This window comes from Ambystoma mexicanum, chromosome 2p (assembly GCF_040938575.1).
Source record: "Ambystoma mexicanum isolate Mex_15411 chromosome 2p, UKY_AmexF1_1, whole genome shotgun sequence".
Taxonomy (NCBI): Eukaryota; Metazoa; Chordata; class Amphibia; order Caudata; family Ambystomatidae; genus Ambystoma; species Ambystoma mexicanum.
In genome coordinates, this window is record NC_090923.1 from 1,214,953,030 (window position 1) to 1,214,976,355 (window position 23,326).

Here is a 23,326-nt window from a genome sequence, read left to right on the forward strand (position 1 = left end):
CCTACTTCTCTAACCTCCTCCATTCTCAATCTTCCCACCCCCGCCGAATCTTCCAAATTTTGACTTGCCTTCTCTCTCCTCCTACCCGACCACTCCATTGCTACTCCTCTTTCACCCTCTGACTTCGCAAACCTCTTTTCCTCTAAGATACTCACCTTACGCCATAATATTCTATGCTCCCCTTCTTACTCCCCCCTTTCCTATCTCCCTCTACTTCACCCTCCAACATGTCTAACTTCACACCAGTCTCTCACTCTGAGGTTTTCCTCCTCCTGTCCAAAACTCACCCTATTGCTGCTCCCTCTGACCCTTTCCCCACCTCTCTGATTCCCAAAATCTACCCTCTCCTCATGCCTTACCTCACCTCCTTTTTCAACATCTGTCTCACTACCGCAACCTTTCCCTCAGCCTTCAAACAAGCTACTATCAACCCTATCATGAAAAAAAATATTTTAAACACCTCTTGGCTTCCAATCTTCGCCCCATCTGTCTTCTACCCTTCCTCTCTAAGCTCCTATGACACCTCATCTACTCCCAACTCTCAGCATTCGTCCCCAACCTCTCTCTCCTCTCCCCTACTCAGTCTGGGTTTCGCACCAAACAGTCTACTTAAACTGCTCTCACCTTGGTTCTGAACTCCCTCCTCACTGCACACTACTCTAAACACTCTTCCGTTCTCATTCTCCTTGACCTCTCAGCCCCCTTTGACACCGTTGTTCACCCCTTACTTCTAGACACTCTTTCCTCCTTTGGTCTCAAAGGCTCTGTCCTCAACTAGTTCTCCTCCTACCTATCCAATTGCTCCTTTTCTGTCTCCTGGTGTGCCCGCATATCCCTTACCCACTCCCTCAACTTCGGCGTTCCTCAAGGTTCTGTGCTTGGCCCTTTTATCTTCTCGCTATATACCTCCTTCCTAGCCTCAATCATCCCTTCCTTTGGTATCACTCACAACTTCTACGCCGATGACACCTAACTCTTCCTCTCCTTCTCTTCCTTCACTCCCGAGATCCACCTTTAACTCTCTTCCTGTCTCACTGCTATCAAATCCTGGATGTCCTCCCACTTTCTCACCCTAAACACTAACAAAACCGAAATTGTATTCCTTCCTGCCAACACACTTCCTCCCTCCCCCCCCTCCTCTTTCCCCCGCACAGAACTCCCCATCTCTGCATCTACCCGCAATCTTGGCCTCCACTTTTCCCACCACATCTCACTCACCTCTCGTGCCTGTCGCCACCACCTCTACAATATTCGCAAAGTTCGCCCCTCCCTTACTTTCCATGCTACTAAACTTTTAATCTCCTCCCTTATCTTTTCTCGCCTCTTGTACTGCTCCTCCTTACTTTTTGGTCTACCTTCTTCTCATCTTGCCCCCCTCAAATCTATCTATCACTCTGCCATCCGTACCCTCTGTCTCCTCTCCCACCGAGACTCCATCTCCACTTCCTTATCCTCCATTGGCTGGCTCCCCTTTCACTCTCCTTAAATTTCATTTTCTCTGCCTAGTGTTTAAATCTCTCCACGATGTTGCTCCCCTTATCTCTCTTCCCTTCTCTCTTTCTACACCCTCTCTTGCTCCCTCCGTTCCGCTGACCACTTCCTCCTCACTGTTCCTCCCTCCCGTTGTGCCTCCTCCCGTTTCCGCTCCTTCCAACTCCTGGACCCCCTCCACTGGAACTCCTTACCTCTCTCAATCCGCTCTATTCCTACCTTTTCCTCTTTCCACACGTCCCTTAAATCCCTCCTTCTCCATTCCTGCCATGATACCCCTCCCTCTACCCGCTCCCACTCTCCCTCCCTTCCCCTCTTCCCCCCCTTAAGCCTCTCCCTTCTTTTCCCCCCACCCCATCCTCGCCCTCTCCCCTTCCTGCCCAGGGCTGGACTGGCCTATTGGGAACTCTGGAGATTTCCTGGTGGGCCTCTGCAACCTGGGCCTCTTTTGTGTGGTAGTTCCACATTTTCTCATAGGAAAAGCATTGGGCTTGCTGAAAATGTGTCATAAGGGGCCACTTTGAAAATTATTTCTAGGGCCTCTTTTGGTCTACAGTAATTATTTCCAGGGCCTCTTTTGGTCCCCAGTCCACCCCTGTTCCTGCCTCCTCCTCCTGCTACCCCCCTCCCAGCTAGCTCTTCTCCACTTCCCTCCACTTCCCTCTGTCAATTGCTCTACATACTGTTTTGTTGACTGAATCAAAATTGTAATTTGCTTCTTTGTTACTGTTAGTTACATTAAATGTATCCTGTTTTTGTTAATGTGCAGCGCTTTGGTATAAAGCGCTATATAAGCCTAATAAATACAAATACAAATACACTTCAACTCGAACCTCTTCTTAACTCACCATATCTCTCTTACGTCCTGTTCTTGTCACTTCCATCTCTATAACATTCGAAAAATCTGATCTTACCTCACCTTTCACACCACCAAATTCTTAATATCTTCCCCAATCTTTTCCCGTCTCTTCTACTGTTCAGCTCTCCTCTTTGGCCTCCCCGCCTCACATAGAGCCCCCCTTAAAACCCTCTACCACTCTGCCATCCGTACTCTGTTTCCTCTCTTCTTATGACTCTGTCTCCTCTTGACTCTCCTCACGGGGCTGGCTCTCCTTTCACTCCCAACTCAAATTAAACTTCCCCTGTCTCGTCTTCAAATCTCTTCATGATCTTGCCCCTCCATACCTTTCCTCCCTCCTATCATTCTACTCTCCCTATCCCCCGCTCCGTTCTGTGGATCACCTTCTACTTACTGTCCCACCTGCACCATGCGCCACTTCCTGCTTCCGCTCCTTCCAGTTCCTTGCCCCACTCTCTGGAATTCTCTCGCTCTCCCTATCCGCTCCATCTCCTCATATTCATCATTCCGCTCCTCCTCAAAATCCCACCTACTTCAAACTCCCTCCTGACAGTTCTCTACTATTTCCCTCATCTGCTCTATCCTACTCAGGTTTTCCAATGATCTCGGCAAATTGTTCTGCATATTGTTCTTGGTTATTTGACTCATGACTTGTATTATATTGCTTCTTATGTATTCCTGTTGTTTCTTGTAAAGCGCTTTGGCTTAAAGCGCTATATCAAATTCAATCAATACAAATGCAAACACAAGAAATTCCCTTGTCCTGATGTGGGAAGAGTAGACAGTAGGGGTTAAGTGGCTACATGGCCATTGAGAGGACTAAGGAAAGGCATTAAGTTGCATGCTTGTGTTCCTCATAAGATTTGGGATCTGTGCCACCAGGATTCGCTTATCTGTATGATTTCCAGAAGACTATGAAGTTAGGGTGTTCAGATTCAGGCTTCAATATGGCCTGCTTAATGGTCAGAGGGATTACCCAAGCAAGCCTTGACCTATGGACACGCAGGAATAAGGAGCATAAAGGAGACATAATTTAGCAAACCGCACGTTTTTGGAGTGGGGGCAGCAATGGTTCTTCAGAGAACAGGGTTGTGCACTACTTCTGAAGCAGTTCCTGGTGGTCATGGGATGAGTTCATCCTGGAGGCCACGCTGCCCAACAGAGGGAAGAAGAAGAAATAGGTGAGTCCTTTGCTGAAGCCACAATTGTAGGAAACACAGAGTGGACACAGTCGAGACGAGAGCTCCTGTTGGAAAGAAGCCATTAGTAACTTGTCAGTGAATTTGAATCTTCCAAGCAACACATGTAGGTCATCTCTGGCACCTTCAAGATGCGTGCTGCTGATAAAAGCTGGAAAACGCAGCCATCTTGTCTCGGCATACTTCATGGTCCTTGTCACTTGGTGACAGGGGATAGAGATTTGAAACGCACCCATTGGTTATTATTATTATTAGAGTGAGTATTTATGGAGCACGTTTGGCAAGAAACCGAGCGCTTTGCAAATCATAGGTGGGGAAGTGGCTGCCTTAACATGTTTCTCTGGCCTTAAGAGGGCTGTCTGTCAAACTGCCTGCAGCCGAGAATACATGCCCTGAAGCCTGCATGGAGTAGGATAGGCCAATTCAGAGAACTGATAACAAAAGGATAGGTAGAAAAAGAATAAAGCATTGCAGTGCTCAGTTACACAGTTGAAAACACAGAGGCTAGTTGCATTTCACACTGCCTGGTAGAACATAATGGTGCGCATGCCGGATAATGTCGACCCACCAGTTAATAGTTACTTTAAAAGCTGATGAAGCAGTTTATGACCCAAGCACGAAGAGAAGGTCCCCATGGGTTAAGTGTTAACTGCTGAAGATGCCTACAAGCAAAGAGTGAGGTGCTGTTCTTCTATGCTGCAGTCAGAGGCATAGCCAGGATTGTCTAACAAGTGGGGCCTGAAGCGAATGTAGTTGGGCCCACTTCAGTGACATTAGAATCTGTAAATGCCGACAATGCTGCTGAGTGGGCATAAAGGTTTTGGGTGGGCCTTGCCACTCAGGCCCTACCCAGTCTACGCCTCTGGTTGTAGTCCTCAGATGCCACAGTTCTGGTGCAAGCGCTCTACAGTTCAGATTGCAAAGGCAGCAGTCTTCACCATTCAGAATAAACCTGGGAAGGCCTGCAAAACCACAAACATAGGTTTATTCTGAATGGTGAAGACTGCTGCCTTTGCAATCTGAACTGTAGAGCGCTTGCACCAGAACTGTGGCATCTGAGGACTACAACCAGAGGCGGGATCTATGTGATCACTGCGACGGCCGAAAATGCTGACGTTTTTTTTAACCCTTTACACCACATATACATGCGGGAGGAGACCCCCGCAGCCCCCCATATTAATATGATACAGTTAACCCCCCATATATATATTTGTATATATATATGGTGTAAGGGAGGGGTTAAAAAGAAAAAATAAAGTCAGCATTTTCGGCCGTCGCAGTTCCCAGGTCGACATTTTTGTACGATTCCTCCCAGGGCACACTTAACGACAATGAATCACTTGTTTGACATTGGCAGCCAAACGATGCCCACTAAGATTACAGAAACTGTCTAACCCACCCTTTCTACACCTGGATTATGGAAACTACCAAAATGGCTTAAAACTGGTGTGTGTCTAATTATAGACTACCAATTGCTTGACCACTTTGCCCTAAGTACTGCCTATGAGCAGTTGCATATTGATCGACTCCAGGTGGTCGACATATGCAATCGCCCTCCCTCATCAGTACTAATCCCTACAGCCCACCCTCATGCCCTTTCCCTCTATCTCAATACTCTCCTTGTTCTCTCTCATTCAGGGGGCCCCTCTCTACAACCCTATGCTGCACCACCCTCACCCACCCATGCACCCGCAGCCTTACCTCCAGCCCTCCCCCTAACCTACCACCCAACACCCTCTGCATATTTTAAACATAACATCCCCATGCATTTCACCACCCCTCCCACTACAGAGCACAAACACACCTTGCACACATATCCCACCATGCTTTCTCCTCACCCCGGTCCCCTCCCCTCCTTGCAATCATAGCCCCACCATGCATTCCCCACCCCCTCCATGCTCAGGCCCCTCCTTACCTTCTAGGAGAAGGTCCCTGCTCGTTACTAAGTGGTTGACCAGTCTGAATGGTCTACCAGTCCAAACAGGCAACAACTTGCGGACAGGCAGGTGTAGCATCAAACTGTTGGGGTTGTTCAATAGACCCAGTAACACTTAGAAAATGTATTAGTGGGAATGAGGGAAATCAAATCAAGAAAAACCTGTGGTGTTGAGGCGTGCAGATTGGAAGTACCAGTTACCATGTGCTCGTGTGGTAACTGTGTTTAAGGAGGGATACATACATCAGAGTAGGTTAGTCTTATGGGCAGCACCTTGGTTGTGAGCAGCGCTTGCTTGGGTTGTTGATAGAAGATATAAAGGATGGTGTTGTGTTTAATACACAAGACTTAGACTGTCTCACAGGGAGCGAGTGAGGCATCAGGTTGCAAGATATTAATAGTGAGGAGTTAGTTGAGCGAAAAGAGGGATGGGAGAAGCAGGCGGGCTTAGGGTTAGGCAGCTTCCTGATTCTTGGTTCTAGTGTCCATCCTTGGATAGAGAGGTTGCGGTTTGTTGCAGTACCGTGTAGCCAGGGGTGTAGGAGACCCATGAAATCTGCGGGGGTGGGGCGAAAAACCTTGGGACTTTGTTTTTTTATTTATTTATTGTGTTTTATACGAGTCCTGCCGTAGCTCCATATACAAATGTGATGCCCAGCCTGCGGGGCAAGACAGACCATGATGTACTGGGTGTCAGCCTACCTGCAACACTCTTTTGACACATCGTGCATCAAAATAATCATTCTGCTACTTATTTAAGTGCAGTTGTCCTGGTTGTGATGTCCTTTGTACCTCTGTGGGCAACCCTGCAAAAGAGTACCTTTCTGGCTTGGGCAAGTATCTGTAGTTTTAACTGGAGGGTGGGGTGTTCCATCAGAAAGTACATTGAGCATGTGCTTTGGTGAAAAATCAGAGTTTGAAAGGTATACGACCCAGCGCCAGTCAGATAGCGCTGTGAACTAAGTGCTTGCCCCTGATATCTGTGCACAAGCTGCTGTGGCAGGTTCAAATCCCGGCTGGGTCAACTCAGCCTTTCATCCTTCTGAGGTCGATAAATTGAATACCACTCTGTGGGATAATAATGTCTTCTGTTATTTCAGCTCTCTGAGAGCCTATGGGTGTGTAGCGCTATAAAAGAAATACATTATTATTAGCCTAGCATTTAAGCAGAATGCACTGTCCCAGATAAAAAATAAGAATATTTACTATTTTCTGCTGCCTGAATGTGTCTACGCCACCCCTGGTGGTTACACCCACTTGTTTTAGATGGCTGAAGACATCCTGTGTCCACTATTTGATGGTGTATACTCACTTTGCAGCCCTTTCAGATGTTTTGGACTCAAACTCCAATTAGCCACCACGGCCCCCATAGTCCAAAACATCTGGAGGGACAGTACACTGAATAATGACCTTCTAGTGAGAAGGTGAGGGCTTCGATATCCAGTAAATGTCCCCACATGGCAGCGGATCATTACACTTCATTGGTTGGATTGGATCACAGAAAAGGTGGCCTTATGGAGCCGGCTGGGACTGCCACGTAGAGCGATGACCAAAGGGCTGGTCTGACCGGTGAGTGTGGACTGCTTTATTAATCATTGCGGACCAGCTTCATGACCAACCATACAGCTCCAGTAGGATTTTAAAAGCACCATTTGTCAAACACTGTTCCAAAATGCCCCTCCAAGTTCTACCATTAGCTTGCGAAAAGTTCCTATTTCAAATATATCACTTTTCTTCAGTTTATATATCACTTTTTCCCCAGTCGGACCCTGATGTTGAGTCGCTGTTTATGATCACAAGGAAACAAACTTTGTTACTCTCAGGAATGCATTTTTTTTTACAAATGTTAAATGCAAAGAAGAGAAAAGTGGGATCCACAATGCGAGAGTAGGCCGGAGCTGAGCTCGGCCGTACTTTTATATGAAAGCCAGGCATTGTTGGTAATTGGTAATTTATATTGCGTTTAATACCCATAGGTTTCTAAGCGCGGACATGGGGATCGAACCTGAGTTGCTCCGCTTGTTCAGCCAGATTAAGTCTCAGCACTGTTCTCCTTGTTCTTTTTATTGGGGGACTTCTCACTGCGTACAAATGATAAGCGAAACTCCCTGGCTGCTGTCACAACCAATTTCACAACTAATGAAGGCCATCACAGTTCATTTCACGGACGGGTGAACGTACAGGGCTGGGTGGCATTGTTTGGATAGATGGATATTTCCCATCTGTGAAAGGCACAGTGAGTAAAAGCAGTGGCTGCGAACTCTCAAGTGGTTAATAACCACTGAACAGGTTATCAAGTCTGTTCTTTCGAGAGAGGGGCGCCCGCTACCTTTGCAAAACTATTTTTCAAGGAACCTGGGATTGGTAACCCTAGGTCTCCTGGGGGCAACCAGACGTGGTCTCCCTCTCATTGTGCTTAGAGAGGCATCAGCTTCACCTCACTGATGATCCCCAACAAGGGTGAAACACGTGTATGGGGTTGCTGGTGGTACTCTCGTTCAGGTTGGAATTGCCATTGCATTTCGGTGCTGGACTGCCCCTGGGCAGGACAAAGACTGATATGCAAATGGATATTTCCCATCTGTGAAAGGCACAGTGAGTAAAAGCAGTGGCTGCGAACTCTCAAGTGGTTAATAACCACTGAACAGGTTATCAAGTCTGTTCTTTCGAGAGAGGGGCGCCCGCTACCTTTGCAAAACTATTGTTTGGATAGAGGGTGCATGTTCCTAGCACATGGAAAGATACATTTGCAGTGGTTGAGAGTAGGACCATCATGCTCTGCACTGCGCTGCGAGAGAGCATGCCACTGACACAACATGAAAAATTATTATCATAATCACCACTTGTGATAGAAAAAAACAAACCTGGTATAGTTATACATATATACATATTCTGAACAGCAGATGGCAGATAACCAGCAAACACAAATCAGCCCTTAAAATAGTCAGCGAATTGCACCTTTGTTTCTGTGATCTGGGTCTAAGCTATAGCTTGAATCCCGGTAGCACGCAACTCCACCTTTCATCCTTCATTTATGGATGAATTGTGTTCAACTAAATTGGTTAGTAGTTTTCACACCTTCACATTCTATTTCAAGACTAAGAAATATATCAAATCGCCCCCCCTCACGCTCAAGATACGACTTGACGCCCAGGCCTGCCAAACTCCTCCCATGAAAGTGTGCCACTGCACTAATAACGCCCTTTGCTTTACTGCAGCGGTCCTCCATAGTGTTGCAGCATACCCCAGTTTTTAAAAGCGCTAGGAAGCACCACCCATGAGGCCGCATCTTAGCGCTATATAAAATATCACAATAACATGAGGCGGGCTCTGCCAGGCCCTGCTGGCCCAGCCAACGCCCACAGGCGATAGTCGTGTATGTTTAAAAAACAGGTAACGAAATGAACGGCACTGCAATGTAGCCAACGCAAACTCAGAATCATACTGTAGTGTCCACCTGCATTGCCACAAGCACATTCATCTACCCCATCACCTAGCAGCTTCCTTATCATTACACCAGCAATCTCCCCAGAACAGAATCTCACCCAGACCCATTGTTTATCCTCGCAGTTGCAAACCATCTGCCAGTGCCACCAAACCACGTTGCACAATCCATACACAGATAATTGTCACCATGTCCAACCTCACCATTCACAGTCACACCCCCGCGCTTAACTCAAGCACTCACTCCTACTCTTTCCCCACAGGCACACGCCCACCTCTTAGCACTCCTCCCCAACCCATTCCAACCCGATGCCGGCCCCGCCGCGGCCCGACCTGCATTCAGGCGCCACTTTGACTTACCTTAGTAGGCTGAGTTTAAGTGAGGTCTCGTTGAGTGTCAGCCTCTCAGGACTCCAAGAGGTCGAATCGGCGGCCGTGTCGCAGCAGTCTGTCAGAGTCACACACTCTCTCACGCTGTCAGTCTCTCAGGAGCATGTGTCTCTGCCTGGCTAGTGGTTTCTTCTGGAAGCTGAGGAGGAGGCTGCGCAGCAGTGCACTGTGTACTCGAGTCACAGAGGCGCGTGCAGCATGTTCCTCGGCCTGTGCATGTGCGCATTTGTGGGGGGGAGTGGGAGGGGGAGGGGAACGCACGAGCGAGCTGCAAGTAGCAGAGGTGTTATTGTAACAAGAATCTTTAATAGTACCCGCTGCTGCTGAACTGCGTACAAACTTCAGAGTCTGAAGTTTGCACGCATCACTTCACAGGCTGCAGACGTCCAGAGAGACACACAGACTGGGGGCAACTGGGGGGAGATAAATGCCATTGTATCCCCCCACTTAAAATTGTGGGGGCAATTTGTTCCCCCTCTTTCCCCCATGTCCTATGCCCATGCGTGTAGCAGAGGGTGCTCTGCATCCCCATGGGTGTCTTATGCGTGGAGGTTTTCATTGGTTTCCCAAGCTTGAAGTATAGAAAAACGGGTCCTAAGTGAGATTTTGATTTGGGGATTGAAGAGGAGGCTTATATGAAATAATACATTGTGAGATGTTATTTTGCACTTATATAGCGCCTTATATACCATTGGTATGGTCTGAAGGCGCTGGTAGGTTGAACACCCTTGGGAACCGAAGTTCTGGTCAGTAAAGGGAGTAGAGAGAGTCCAAAGGTGCGTGTGCGCATCCGGTATGTGTGCAGCTGGTGCGGAATTCCTGTGGTAGCTGCTTCCTAGCGGTAGGTGTGGTGGCTGAGAGGTCAGGAGTATGTGTTCGATCTGGCTGGAATTATCCAGACCGAGAGTGGCAGCGTTAGGCCTGAGGAGAACGCCTGGCTGGGGGTGCGAGATCAGCAATGATTACTTAGAGTGATGGGGAGTGAGCGGCAGATGTTGATATGAGAACTGTTATACCGAATGGTGTCATAGTATCTCTGTGTTCTAGTTGAGTGGTGGTGTAAGGAGAGAGTAAGCGTGGGGTGTGATATGAGGTATGCTCTTTGAAAGGATCCATGCATTCCAAGGCATAATACGGATGTCATGCAATTCTGCAATTCGACCGCTCTCCACACTCGTTCGCTCTCCACACTCGTTCGCTCTCCACACTCGTCCGCTCTCCACACTCGTCCGCTCTCCACACTCATCCACTCTCAGAGACCCAATAGCTTTTTAGGTGATGGCGAAGCTTGTGGTTGATGTTCGCATGGTTGAAAAGTTTGTTAGGTTGCATTGACAGTTTACGGTATTTTATGAGACAAGATGGGCTAGATAACCCTGTGCATATACTACTTATGGTGTGGGATTGGGTAGTTACTTGTTTTGTAGCTCTTGGTTCATACACATTTGAACTAGTTAAAAAGCCATGTCTTGAGTCATTTCCTGAATGCCAGATGTTTTTCTTCCCATGCAGATATACTAAACAGAATGAGGATCCTCCATGCCGTTTCCTTTTGAGGTTCGGGTCTACAAGTGCAACACTACAGAACCTAAGTGCCCTGGAGGGTGGGTAATGCTGGAACATCCTAGTGTATGGCATTCGGCTCATTCCAAGGTAGAATCAATGGTGATGCAGAGGGTATTGAAATGTATCCTTTTCTTGATGGGAAGTCAGTGAAGTGTGTGTAGTGCTGGGAGCATTCTGATGAGTAGTCTGGCTGCTGCATTTTGAACTCTTCACAGCTTTCTCATGAGGTAGTCCTGAAGTCCAAGATAGAGGCTGTTTGTGCAGTCGACTAGAGAGATCACATCCATGGTTCTCTGGGTGAATGTTCAGTGGGAAAACAATGCAGCATAGAGCGCATAGATGGAAAAAACTGTTTCCGACAATGTCTCTAACCAGGTGTGCAGGTCCGGACCATCGTCGTTGCGAGGTTATTTTGCATGGAAGATCAAATCTCGTTGGCCCAGGGGATTGAAGCAGTTTTGCCTGGGTTGAGTTTTAGTCCGTTTTTATGTCATTGTGGTTTATGGATTATTTTTGTCTCATCTACGTAGTTGAGGCAAGTGATGCCTGCACGAATTATGAGATCTGGCAGTGGTGTTGCCATGTTGAAGGTGAAAAGAAAAGGCGATGGTGTGGATCATTTGGGTACTGCGCAAGTCAGAGGGCAAGGTTGGGATTTGGAAGGGAAGGGGCATCATAGCGGTTTCACCTTTACCAGTGAGGAAGGAGTTGATCCAACAAAGATCTGTTCCTTTGATTCCAATGCTTCCCAGTCTCTTTCGAAGGATTTCATGACTGATGGTGTCAATAGCAGCGGATAGTTCGAAAAGGATGATCGGGCGCTCTGAGTTTTCATCAGTGCCGTTCTTGAGTGTATTCCAAATTGAATACAAAGTTTATTCAGTCTCTGTAGGTCACAGTGGCGGCAGGTGAATTTATGAACTGCAGGGGTGTAAATGCATGCATCTAAACAGGGTTGGTTCTGGGGGTTTGTGTGGGAGCGAGGGGCCAATGGGCCCCTCTCTACCATCACTTCTCAGTACAAAACTCGGACCAAGTGCCTCTAGTGGTGGGTACGCCCTTCGCCCTTATGCGATGTTAACTTTGGGTTACATTCGTGTAGATGGGACCACCGAGCAGGACACGGGGCATCCATTTTTTGTATCCCCTTTCGACTCCATCTTGGTGACCAGGCCTCACTGCGATAGTACAAAATGCCTCTCTCCCTTTTGCCCGCCGCAGTAGCTCGGAGCACATGGCCCCCACCCTCGTTCCCACTCCAGCTGGAAAACTCTGCAGCTCCATTCTCACGCTGAAGCCGGAGCTGCTTGCAACAAATAATAAATGTAACACATCCCTTTCTCCTCTGAGATCACTGTCCTGCATGTGAACCAACATGAGCCAAGCACATAGCTCGTCCATCTCCACAAAAGTGTTCTTGCCCTCTTAGCCTCACCAGTTGAAACTTATTGCCATTCTAACCCTGTGTCCTTGCAAGGCATTCCTTTCATGTGCCAGACTGCCAACCATGCTATGAAGCCCAGCCAACAGACCCCCACATAACATTAGGCCCCTGCTGCAGTATATCGTGCCCAATACTAACAAATGCCACATACCTGAGATTCTTGTGAGACTAACCCTATTGGGTGAATGACAGTATTATAGTGGTCAAGGCCCGTAAACCTGTGACCTGTATAACCCAAATGTTGTAGATGATATAAACTCTTGAGTGATTTGTACAATGAGATGATAGGAAGAGATGATGCCCACACCTAAGACACCACCCCGGCTGACCAATCGAGGTCCAACGTAGCATCATATGTTAAAGATGTCAATGTACTATATAAATGTGTTGTAACCTTGATGTGGTCAGAGCGCTCTCAGAGATCTAGATAAACTTTTCCTTGAACTCTCGCAGCCTGCTCTTTTGTGCCTTATTCCCTGTCCAGGGAGTGTCTGTATTATTCATTTTTTCACGTAGAGTCGGGGAGGGCACAAACATTTGGTGACCCCCTGCGACGTGATCTGAGAGGTGCCTCGAGGCTGGCACCATGCGGCGAGATCCAGGACCCCCCCCAGCAAAACCATCGCCTCCACGGCCGACCAGCCTGTGCGCACTACGAAGAAGGGTCAAGGGTTCCCGGTTGACGAATACCCGAATGAAAAGTTGCTCGCCAAGGCGGGCCACAGCTTGGTTGGGGTGCAAGCCTGACTGGGGTCGGACTGCGAGCGGCGATCCTCGGGTCACCCGACTGAACACATGAGTGCCGGTGCGAAAGTTATGAAGGAAAGGTAAGGGAGAAATAGGGGGGACAGTTGGCAACGGGTAATAGGGAAGAGTAGGGCCTGTGTGAGTGATGATGAGGCTTTTCTGATCTGTCCTTTATATGGCCATTAGGTTTTTGTAAGAAGTGAAGAGTAAAAAGAGAAGTGGTATGCTAGCCCGAACGGGGTAGAAGGCGGCGCCACGTATCATTGTCTCGTCCAGTGCAGAATAAATAAGTGAAGATACAGAGAAAATAGTAGGAGTCTCGTATATTGAGTAGACTCAGAGTAGTTATTTAGAACATTCTTTTTCTGGGTACGAAAGGATTCTTGGAAAAGAGTAAGAGGGTGTAAGAGGTGGGGAGTGAATGAGAAGAGTAGGCGAAACGGGGAAGGGGTGGTAAAAAAGAACAAAACGTGGAGAAAACGAGGGCAAGTAGTGCATGTGCATGATAAGCGTTATACATGCTTTTGTGTTCTGTCCATTTTTCGTCAAGGATATCCAAGTACTGTGATTAATTTGTGGTTAAAGTGGCAAAATATGCAAAAATGAACTTTTGAATTTGAACATGCAACAACTATAAGGTTAACGTTGAAAAGTGATTGATATATTTATCTTGATACATATATGTGCATACAAATTACAAGTAACTGAGAAGATTCGTGGTGTATTGTCCAGCTAGAAGGAAAGAAAGACTAGTGAAGAAGTGATTAAAGGGAAAGAGGTCGAAGGGCAAGTACAGACAAAGGGAGAAAAGGAAAAGATAGCGTTATGGGGGGAATAACGCCACTAGCACATATCTGTCAGCACCTTCCGTTATACAGTGAGAAAATACAAAGATACCACGATCAATGGTTGACGGAGATAAAAGGGGACAATTTGGCCAGAAGGTGGGTCATTCGACAAAAGAGTATTAGATTTAGTATCCACACACTTGTTAGCAAGGTATAAGGGGAAACAACTACAAAATAGAAGGGAAGTACTAGACCTGTGGCGAATGTTTGAAGAAGTTACGCCTACAGCAGAGGTAAATAAAGAAAGAACGAACGAAACACAGAAAACGCAGGAAGAGGTAAGCGGAACGCCAAAGGGCGAGTGCACAACCACCACTGCTGAAGGCGATACAATCAAAATATATCCTTTAATGTCAAGGACAGCACTTAGATACAGTGAGCCCCTGTACATACCAGCATGTCCCACCCCCGCACCCACACCCGGAGCAGTTGCCACAGCACCACCACCCTATGATAAAGGGGGTTTGTATGGCCCAACAAGTGCACCCCCCTTGAATTCGGCACACTTCACTGGAGAATTAGACCGCCAGCTAGCGCATGCACAGATGGAAATAACGCGGCTAAGAGCATTGTGCGATAGAGGCCAAATGCTGCCAGGGGGAGGAGAGGTGCCACCATTATCTATAGCGGATCTAACGCCAACATTGAGCACAGCAGGGGAAGTGACGCAAGCAATCTCAGAGCCAGCGCGACCAGTATTATCACAAGGAACACGCATACCACAAGGGCAAGAGAAAGAGTGGCGGTCAGGGGAGTTCCTGTTCCATCTAAATGACAAACCTGTGAGGATTATACGCCCACCCACCCCAGAAAGTGAGAGAGGGGAAGGATGTGAAGGGAACAATGAGCAAGAATCAGAAATAGAACAGGTGTGGAGTGACTTAGACGAATATGAAGAGGCAGCTGCCGAGACCGGGTCCCCACTGACAAACCGCCGTTACCCAGATACACCATCGCCACCACTATGGCAGGGTAGACTAAGACAGCAAGGGGGAAATATGATGGTAAGTAAAATAAAGAAAGGTGCAGTAAGTAAGGTAGGAAAGAAACACAAGTTACAAATGCCATTGATACATAAAGGAGCAGGTAGGCCACACTACATTCCATGGGCTCAAATGGATAAAAACAACTTGCTAAAGGTCCTCCCCCACTATTGGGAGGGGCTGGGAAATGGATACACGCCTTTGAGAAAAACGCAGCACGAGTGCCACTAGCGATAGGGGATGTGAAGAGTTTATTAGTGTCAGCAATTGGTGACCAAGCAGACGCAGTGTGGAAAAGGCCGGATTCCCCGGAGTAACGATGAGTTGTGACCGCCACGATGGGTCGGCGTTCAATAACAAGTATGGGATGCATTGAGGCGCACGTTTCCAGATATTCCAGATTTACATTTAGTGATGCAGTGCACAATGGAGGAGAACGAGGATCCTGCGCAATTCATACTGCGGGTGCAGGATTTATGGAGAAGCGAAACTGGCATGGCGTGGAACCAGTCCACCGCCTTGTTTTATTTTATCATTAAAAAGGGGCTCCCGAAGGAGGTGCAGAAGGCCTTGGACAAAATAGCTGGGATAGAAGCCAAGGGCTGGCCTGACATACAGAGTATAATTGTGCACCACTGCAGGAGGATGAAAGAGAGAGAAAAGGAGATAGCACAAAAAAAGGCTGGCAGACGAAGAGAAGCTGGTACAGAACAAATTAGTGAAGGTCGCCGCCGTCAACGCCAGCGTAGCCACAGACAGAGAAAATGAGGGGGGCGAAGGAGCGGGAAACAGACCAGCAACAATAGTGGCACTGCGGGCCACAGAAGGACAAGGACAGTGGAACTGAGAAGAGCAATACGGTCGACAACAGTGGCAAGAAAGACCAACAAGAGGAAGAGGTGGATACCGTGGTCAGAGAGGGGGGTTTGGAGGTACGGGAAATAGAGGATTTGGCGGTCAAGGAATGAGAGGCAGACCACAAGGGTCATGCTGGAACTGTGGGAGATGGGGACACTACTTGTAGAATGCGGCCTTCAGGGTATTTCCAGGGGCAACAGCCCATGGAGAACGAACAAGGTTGGGGGTGCCCACACCCAGGTAGCCCCTATGGACTACCGATGGGAAGTGGGAGACAGCAAGACCAATGCTATAACGAACCTCATATGCAGCAAGGACAGGAACCACCACCACAACCTATAGCAAGACAAAACGCAGTAGGAAGCGCAAACAATAACTGCTAGGCAACATCCGCAAACGGTGCGCCCGCACCATACCGTGGCGTGAACGTGATTGGAGACAATGTCTTCTCAGTGCCAGAGCAAGAAAGACATTCAGATTAGGACAGCCCACAGGGAACACTTGCGTGTCCAGTCCTATCCACCACCCTATGTGCAGAAGAGGAACCACTAGTAGGGGCAGAGATAGAAAATAAGCAGTTTATATTTATGGTAGACTCAGGAGCAGAGAAATCCTGTCTTATGGAAGGACGGTTTCCGCTCTCAGGCAGGAATTTAGAGACGCAGGGGTTCTCTGGGCTATTTTAAAAGTTCCTTACACTAAAGATCTTGATATAACGGTGGGGGGAAAAACCGTGCGCGCACCCTTACTGTACCACGAAGACGCGCCAATCAATTTGCTGGGGAGAGATTTGTTAAGCAAATTAAATATGACCATCTCGTTTACAGAACGAGGAATAGTGCGTTCAACCCCAGGAGTATGCCCAGTACGAGCCATGTTGATGATCAGCACAGTAATGAACGAAGTTGTGGTGCGAGGAAGACCCATTAATATAAATATGTTTATTTATGGCATCAAGGTATTAGCACGAGCGGTGCCAGAGATAACGAGAAAAGAATGGAGGACACCATCAGATTTCATATTCCGCCCGATTGCACACACAGACGTCGTGCCAGGCACGATAATGTCCATAGACATCGAGGCAGTTCAAGTATCCAGCAAATGTATTGTGGTCATAGGACTGGACGCGCATGGGTGTGAATGGAGAACTGTGTTATGCATAGACCCAAACATAATGCTATGAGATATAACAGACGAGGAATTATTCACTGATGGTGAGAATGATGGAGAAATAATAATGGAAATAAGCATACCATGTGACATTATGGTCCAGTACAGAGAGGTACACAACCCACTGATGGCTAGCATTAAGGCCCCACTGACTATTTTTGAGGATGACATGGCAAAAGTAGCACCTGAAATTTGGACCACAGGGTCCCACGATGTAGGGCTACTACATGAGGTGACACCAATAAAAATAAAACTCAAGCCAGGTGCAATACTGCCGAGGGTAAAACAATATCCCATATCAAGAGAAGCGGAGGAGGGAATTAGGGAGACCATAAACGCACTCCTGAAACAAGGCATCATAGTACCATCAAACTCCCCATGTAATACAGCAATTTTCCCGATCAAGAAAGCAAAAGGAGGGGCGTGGAGGATGATCCAGGATCTCCGCCGACTCAATGACGTCATTCAAAAAGAGTTCCCATTAGTGCCTAATCCGACATCAATATTGTGCAGCGTGCCAAAAGAATCAACATGTTTCACTGTAATTGACTTGAAGAATGCTTTCTTCTCCATACCACTCGACCCAGGATCCCAATACCTGACAGCGTTCACATTAGGGAACAACAGGTATGAACATTGCAGACTCCCACAAGGGTATTGTGAAAGCCCCAGCAGGGTGTTACGGGAAGACATTGGAAACATAGATGTAGAGAGCACCATCATTCAATACGTAGACGATTTACTTGTCTGTAGCGATAGAGAAGAAAAGTGCAGAGAAGACTCGATAGCACTACTGAATGTGCTAGCTACCAAGGGGTACACGGTGGACAAAGGAAAATTGCAATACTGTCTCGCCGAGGTTGTATACCTTGGACAGCTAATATCAAAAGATGGGAAGCGAATACTCCCAGATAGAGCAGCTGCTATACGCAAAATAATAATTCCAAAAACTGTGAAAGACATGCAAAAGTTTCTTGGCATTTGTAACTATTGCCGAGCATGGATCCTTGATTACGCGGCATACACACGCCCCATACTACAAGCGTTAAAAGAGGCACAGAAAAATAGAGCAGCAATAAAATGGACGCAGGAAATGATAACACAGTATTTGAAATTAAAAGACCTCATTGCTGACGCTCCAGTCCTCGCGAACCCAGATTATGAGAGGGAATTTTTCTTGTTTTCACACTGCAATGGGACACTGATGACAGCAGTAATGACACAGAAAACATCACTAGGTCACAAACCATTGGCTTATTACAGTGGGACACTAGATCCAGTAATGCAAGGCCATTTTGCGAGCGAACAGGCTCTCGCAGCTTTAGTCTTTGCGATTGAAAAGAGCGCCACCATTGTCATGGGATGTTCAGTAACGCTATATGCGGAGCATTCCCTGTTCACCATCCTTGAGCGATCAAAATCAACACTAACGACACAAAGAGCAACAGCATATGAAGTAATAATTTCAAGCCCCAACGTACACGTTGGGAGGTGCAAAACAGTAAACCCAGCAACATTCATTACAGAGCCATGCACGACAGAGGACATACAGGAACACGATTGTGCCACATATGAGGGGAAAGGTGATGACATCCCAAAAGTAAGCGAAAATGCCCTACAGGAGGGAGAAATATATTTCATAGATGGGTCAGCATCAATAAACCCAGAAACAGGGGAAAAACACGTTGGAATGGCAGTAGTGCGCATGGAGGAAGATGACTATGAGACGATTGTGCAAAAGCGTCTCCCATCCCATTACTCAGCACAGGCAGCCGAACTAACTGCCCTGATCGAAGCACTGAACACAGCCAAAGGCTGTGCGGTGACAATATACTCAGACTCAGCCTATGCAACTACCACAGTGCACTCAGGGTTGTCACGGTGGCGTAGAAGGGGACTCAGGAGGGCAGACGGTTCTCCAGAACAGCATGCAACATTGTTGAATGAGCTAATAGATGCATTAGCAGTACCATCGGTAGTGGCAGTGGTGAAATGCCAAGCCCATACCAACAACACAGATGCATTCTCATTGGGAAACGCGGCAGCCTACGCAGCAGCGAAGGAGGCCTCGTATTTCAATGTGACACCAACACTCGAATGCATTGTAAAAGCAACCACCACAGATCCACAAGAAGAAGCATACAATAATACCCCAATAGCGCAGATAGTAGAATTACAAAGAAGAGCACCACAAGAGGAGCAAGAACTGTGGAGCAAACGGGGATGTAAACAATCAGCCACAGATCTCATTTGGAGACAGGAGACAACAGGAAAGGTTGTAATGACCATAGAGTTACTAGAAATAGCATTCCAACAGCTGCATTTCCCCGGCCATTTAGCAAAGCAACACGTTGCCGCAGACATCCAGGAACACTGGTTTGTCCCCAATTTGCAAGAGCACCTGTCGAAATTCATTGTAGAATGCCTAACGAGATGTGAGCAGAAATGGATATATAACCTAGATACTGTCAAACATGGACTTAACATCGCCATAGAATGGAATACACTTCTCTAATGTCATCTTTAAACATGAGCTATATATTGCCCTTTTGAACTAATAGGTCCAGAAACAGTACCTGAATATATCGTAACACCATGTCAACAGTGGCACATTTATTATATTAGCACAAACTGCAATAAGTGCCCCTACTTTCATAAACAAGCATGACCTATTCGCGATCTTTTCATTTGGCTGATCTTGCCAGGAAAAACCGACTATCCATCCATCGTGGAAAATGACATATTTCTCCAGTGACATACATTGAGAGTGATAAACGGGTCTGTGATCCTTCTGAGTAATAAGCGAATAGCTTTGTCAGGGGGAATCGGGCACATCTCTATCTTTGATGGAGGCGGTAATGTAAATAATTTGGGCGCACCGCCTTAATAAATGGGTGGCATTATTAATATCATTTGCCAACAACTAAAGTAGGTTGAAAACAGGACCGAAATAAGCCTTTTTTAAATATCCACACACAGCCAAGTGAATATTTTAAACACGTGAGAAATGCGCCCAAAAAGGTGCGATGTAATTACTGACATCTTTAGGCAAACCAACTATAGTTGGTTGTAAATTAAATCACACCAAGCGCATTTCAAAATGAGGTACACCAGGCGAAGTCATATTTCGAATACGTGAAAAAGTGCAAGTATACAGAGGCAAAACGAAATCAGGTCATTTCGTCACATTACACTACAAGTCCCAACAGCCTCATGGTCACGTAGAAACACGTTAAGTGATCACGTGCCGGTATTTCAAAACCGCGTGATCCAACTTAAACAAGTCTCGCCCCACAGTGAGACTTCTTGCTTACTCGTGGAGACAAGCCTCTTTTCCTGTTGCAAGCACAGTGCATATTAAGGTAAACGAGGCACCAGCCTCTTGCTTTTTTCAGCACTAAAACGTATGTCTATTTCCATTACATTTATTTCCGTTCCGTTTGTTTACCAGACTCTGCATGAGGAAGAACTGTCCGTTGCGTAACTGGTTCGCCTAAGGTATATCGTTAATGACAAAAGAATATTTTTTAAAAAACATTTCAAGGCGTTTTTCACTTTTAAAAGACTGTTGGCTTACATGCCGACAATCTCGGAACACGCAAAGGCGAATTAGGTTCATAATGATTGTAAACAGTCAAACGGTACATTTATATACAACGTCATGCAGTAAAAAGACCGGAATGTCCTGGTATTTCAACAACACGGCTAGAAACAAGCATAGTAGAATGTCAAAATGCAATGTGGCTCAGCTCAATTTGATGAGTTGCTTCAAAATTGGGAAGCTACATATTCATGCGCTCCCTTTGTTTTGTTATCGTAGGAAATACGTCAACTTCTGGCACCTTTTGTCCATACTAATCCTCCAAAAGGAACCTGGCTGCACTCAGTTAAAGCAAGACCAGCCTTCAACACAAAAACAGCAGTCGCTAAATTGTAAGTTATTTTTCACTCAGTATTCACAATGAGAGATCAATAAGATCACCATATCTAAGTAGTTGTTTTCAATTTATTGTAGGTATAAACATCAGGGTTGTTGATTCATGCCACTCCTGTGAGGACGATTGAGTACAACACTCCAAGATAGCAAGCCAGCCACAGTTAAATCAAGATGGAATCTTAGACACACAAACAGTAGAACGTGCAAATGTAAGTTCCTCTGGCTTATTCAATACATTATGAAAATCTGTACAAATAGAATAGTCATAATTCAGAGTTTCTTATTTAACACAGAAACTTCAGACTAGGGAATTTTCACATTTAGCGATACCCGAAAGTCTGACCATTCTCAATAGTCTAAACCACACAGTATGGGCTAAGTGGGGCTAAGGTGTGTCTAGAATAATATAAACCTAGCCATTGCTCTTAACTCAGTTCAGTTGCGATATACAATCTTTCTGTCTTCTTTTTTTTTAAAACACAAAGTTTTATATTATACTGATATATGTATACTTATGTATTTTTTGTAGATGTGTTTGTGTATTAATGGGGAACAAGATTGATCTACCACAAAGTAATTGCTGTCCTGAAGATGGCCCCACACTCATTTTAGTGACCACCGTTGACAAAAGTGGTATATTATAATGGGCCGAAACATATGTCGACTGTCTAAGGAAAATCTAATGTTTTTTTCCATGTCTAAAATGCATACTCTGATTAAATGTAATGCACAAAGTCTTTTCTTAACTTTAGAACTCCCCTGTTAGATGAGATAATTGATGACTGAATGGTATGATTGATAATCAAGTTTGAAATATTTTTTAAGATTTTTATAACCATTAAAGAGATAGATATTTTGTAACAAGTTGCAGTATTTGACGCAATTTTTCTCAACAAGGCGACAACCTAAACAATGATGTAGATAGGTTGCCCTTAACTCTCACTTGAGATCCATATAAGACTAAAGGAGAGGGGTAGTCTATCTGTCTTTCAACAATTTTTTCTCCATAGAATGCATAACATGCCAAACATATAATTCAGGAATGACATTAAGAACACTGCGCGGTACCCTGCCCCGACCAATAGGACCATTTAGAGAGCTCCACATACACTATGCTGATATGGTAGAGCAGTGTAATGGAGCAAGATATTTGATTGTGGTAGTGTGCCCCTTTTCAAGATGGGTGGAAGCGGGCCCATGTCCCCACCCAGACACAAAGTGTGTGGCCAAGTTCCTTGTGCGAGAGGTGTTTTTGCGATGGGGAATATGCGATGTGATTAGATCAGACAACGGTACGCACTTTGTGAATGACCTCTTTAAGGAAGTGCCATCACTCTTGGGGGTAAAACACAAACTATGCTCAATTTATCATCCGATGGCGAATGGGGTGGTAGAAAAGATCAACGGATTATTAAAGAGTAAGTTATCTAAGCTGTGTAACACATTGAAGAAAAACTGGGTGTATTGCTTGCCCCTAGCACTGTTCCAACTCAGGACGCAACCATATAAAGACCACCATCTGAGCCCCCACAAAATTGTGACTTGGCGGCGAATACACACGCCAGTATCCCCAATTAGAAGAGCATCGTATGCGCACAGGGCTGCCACAGTGCTGGGGAACAGTTCAAGGAATACCTGACCCAGTTAACATGCGCAGTACGCAGCATAGCGCGACAAATAGCACCGCCTTTTACTGAAAATGTGGCGACTGATACTACCACACCAGCCACAGACAGTTCAAGTGGGCCACTGATGCCAGGAGCACATGTGTACGTCCGCAGCTTTGTGAGGAGGTGGAATTCACCCAGGTTTCATGGCCCTTATGAGGTCATCTATAGTACACCCACCGCGGTGAAGGTAAAAGGATTGAAGTATTGGGTGCACCTATCAGACGTGAGGAGGGCACACAATAGTACAATCCCCCAGGAGGAGCAAGATGGTGCCACTGGTACCACAAATGAGGTTGAAAAAGGTTAACTAAATTGTCAGTAAAGAGAATATGCAGAGATAAAAGTTATGATATGTATTATTTTCTGCACGACTTATCTCCTCCTTCCTTCTTTTCTATGTTTTCCTCCTCTCCTCTTTGATTGATTGAAATATTCTCCATACACCTCAACTCTCTCTCCCTCTCTATCTCCCACCTTCGTTTCGATTATTGTTCACGCTTTTTTCCATCACTGTTTTATTACCATCTTCTCCATAGCAAAAGTACATGTGCAATCAAGTAAAAGAACAAACATGACTAAAAATGATGATTAAACATGAAGTTGAACAAAGAATGTAAATACATGTATATATTGTGGTGACTTAATGAATTTATATCGCCCCTCCAGGTGAAAAATGGCCCAACGACCTACAAACACGGAGAACCAATTAATGCTAGATAGTGATAGGGTCGCCATTAGGGCTAATAGGTTCAGTAACGTTGAATGCGTTTTGAAATGTGCTGCA

General features: G+C 46.1%; 2 protein-coding genes across 5 annotated transcripts in view; one reads left to right on the top strand and one right to left on the bottom strand.

Moving 5' to 3' along the window:
* The window catches only part of LOC138567355 (uncharacterized), a 432,054-nt gene that overhangs the window by 135,725 nt on the left and 273,003 nt on the right, over positions 1–23,326 (top strand). Inside the window, exons 3-7 of one of the 3 annotated variants that reach the window (XR_011302177.1) lie at positions 10,832–11,006; positions 12,783–13,156; positions 20,756–20,868; positions 20,951–21,081; positions 21,402–21,616. The exons of the other annotated variants lie outside the window; for them this stretch is intronic. The gene's annotated coding sequence lies outside the window, so the exon portion shown is untranslated. Of the gene's footprint in view, positions 1–10,831; positions 11,007–12,782; positions 13,157–20,755; positions 20,869–20,950; positions 21,082–21,401; positions 21,617–23,326 lie in introns of those variants that run through there. 3 annotated transcript variants of the gene reach the window in all.
* The window catches only part of SLC35A2 (solute carrier family 35 member A2), a 335,702-nt gene that overhangs the window by 11,886 nt on the left and 300,490 nt on the right, over positions 1–23,326 (bottom strand). The gene's annotated exons all lie outside the window — the stretch shown is intronic.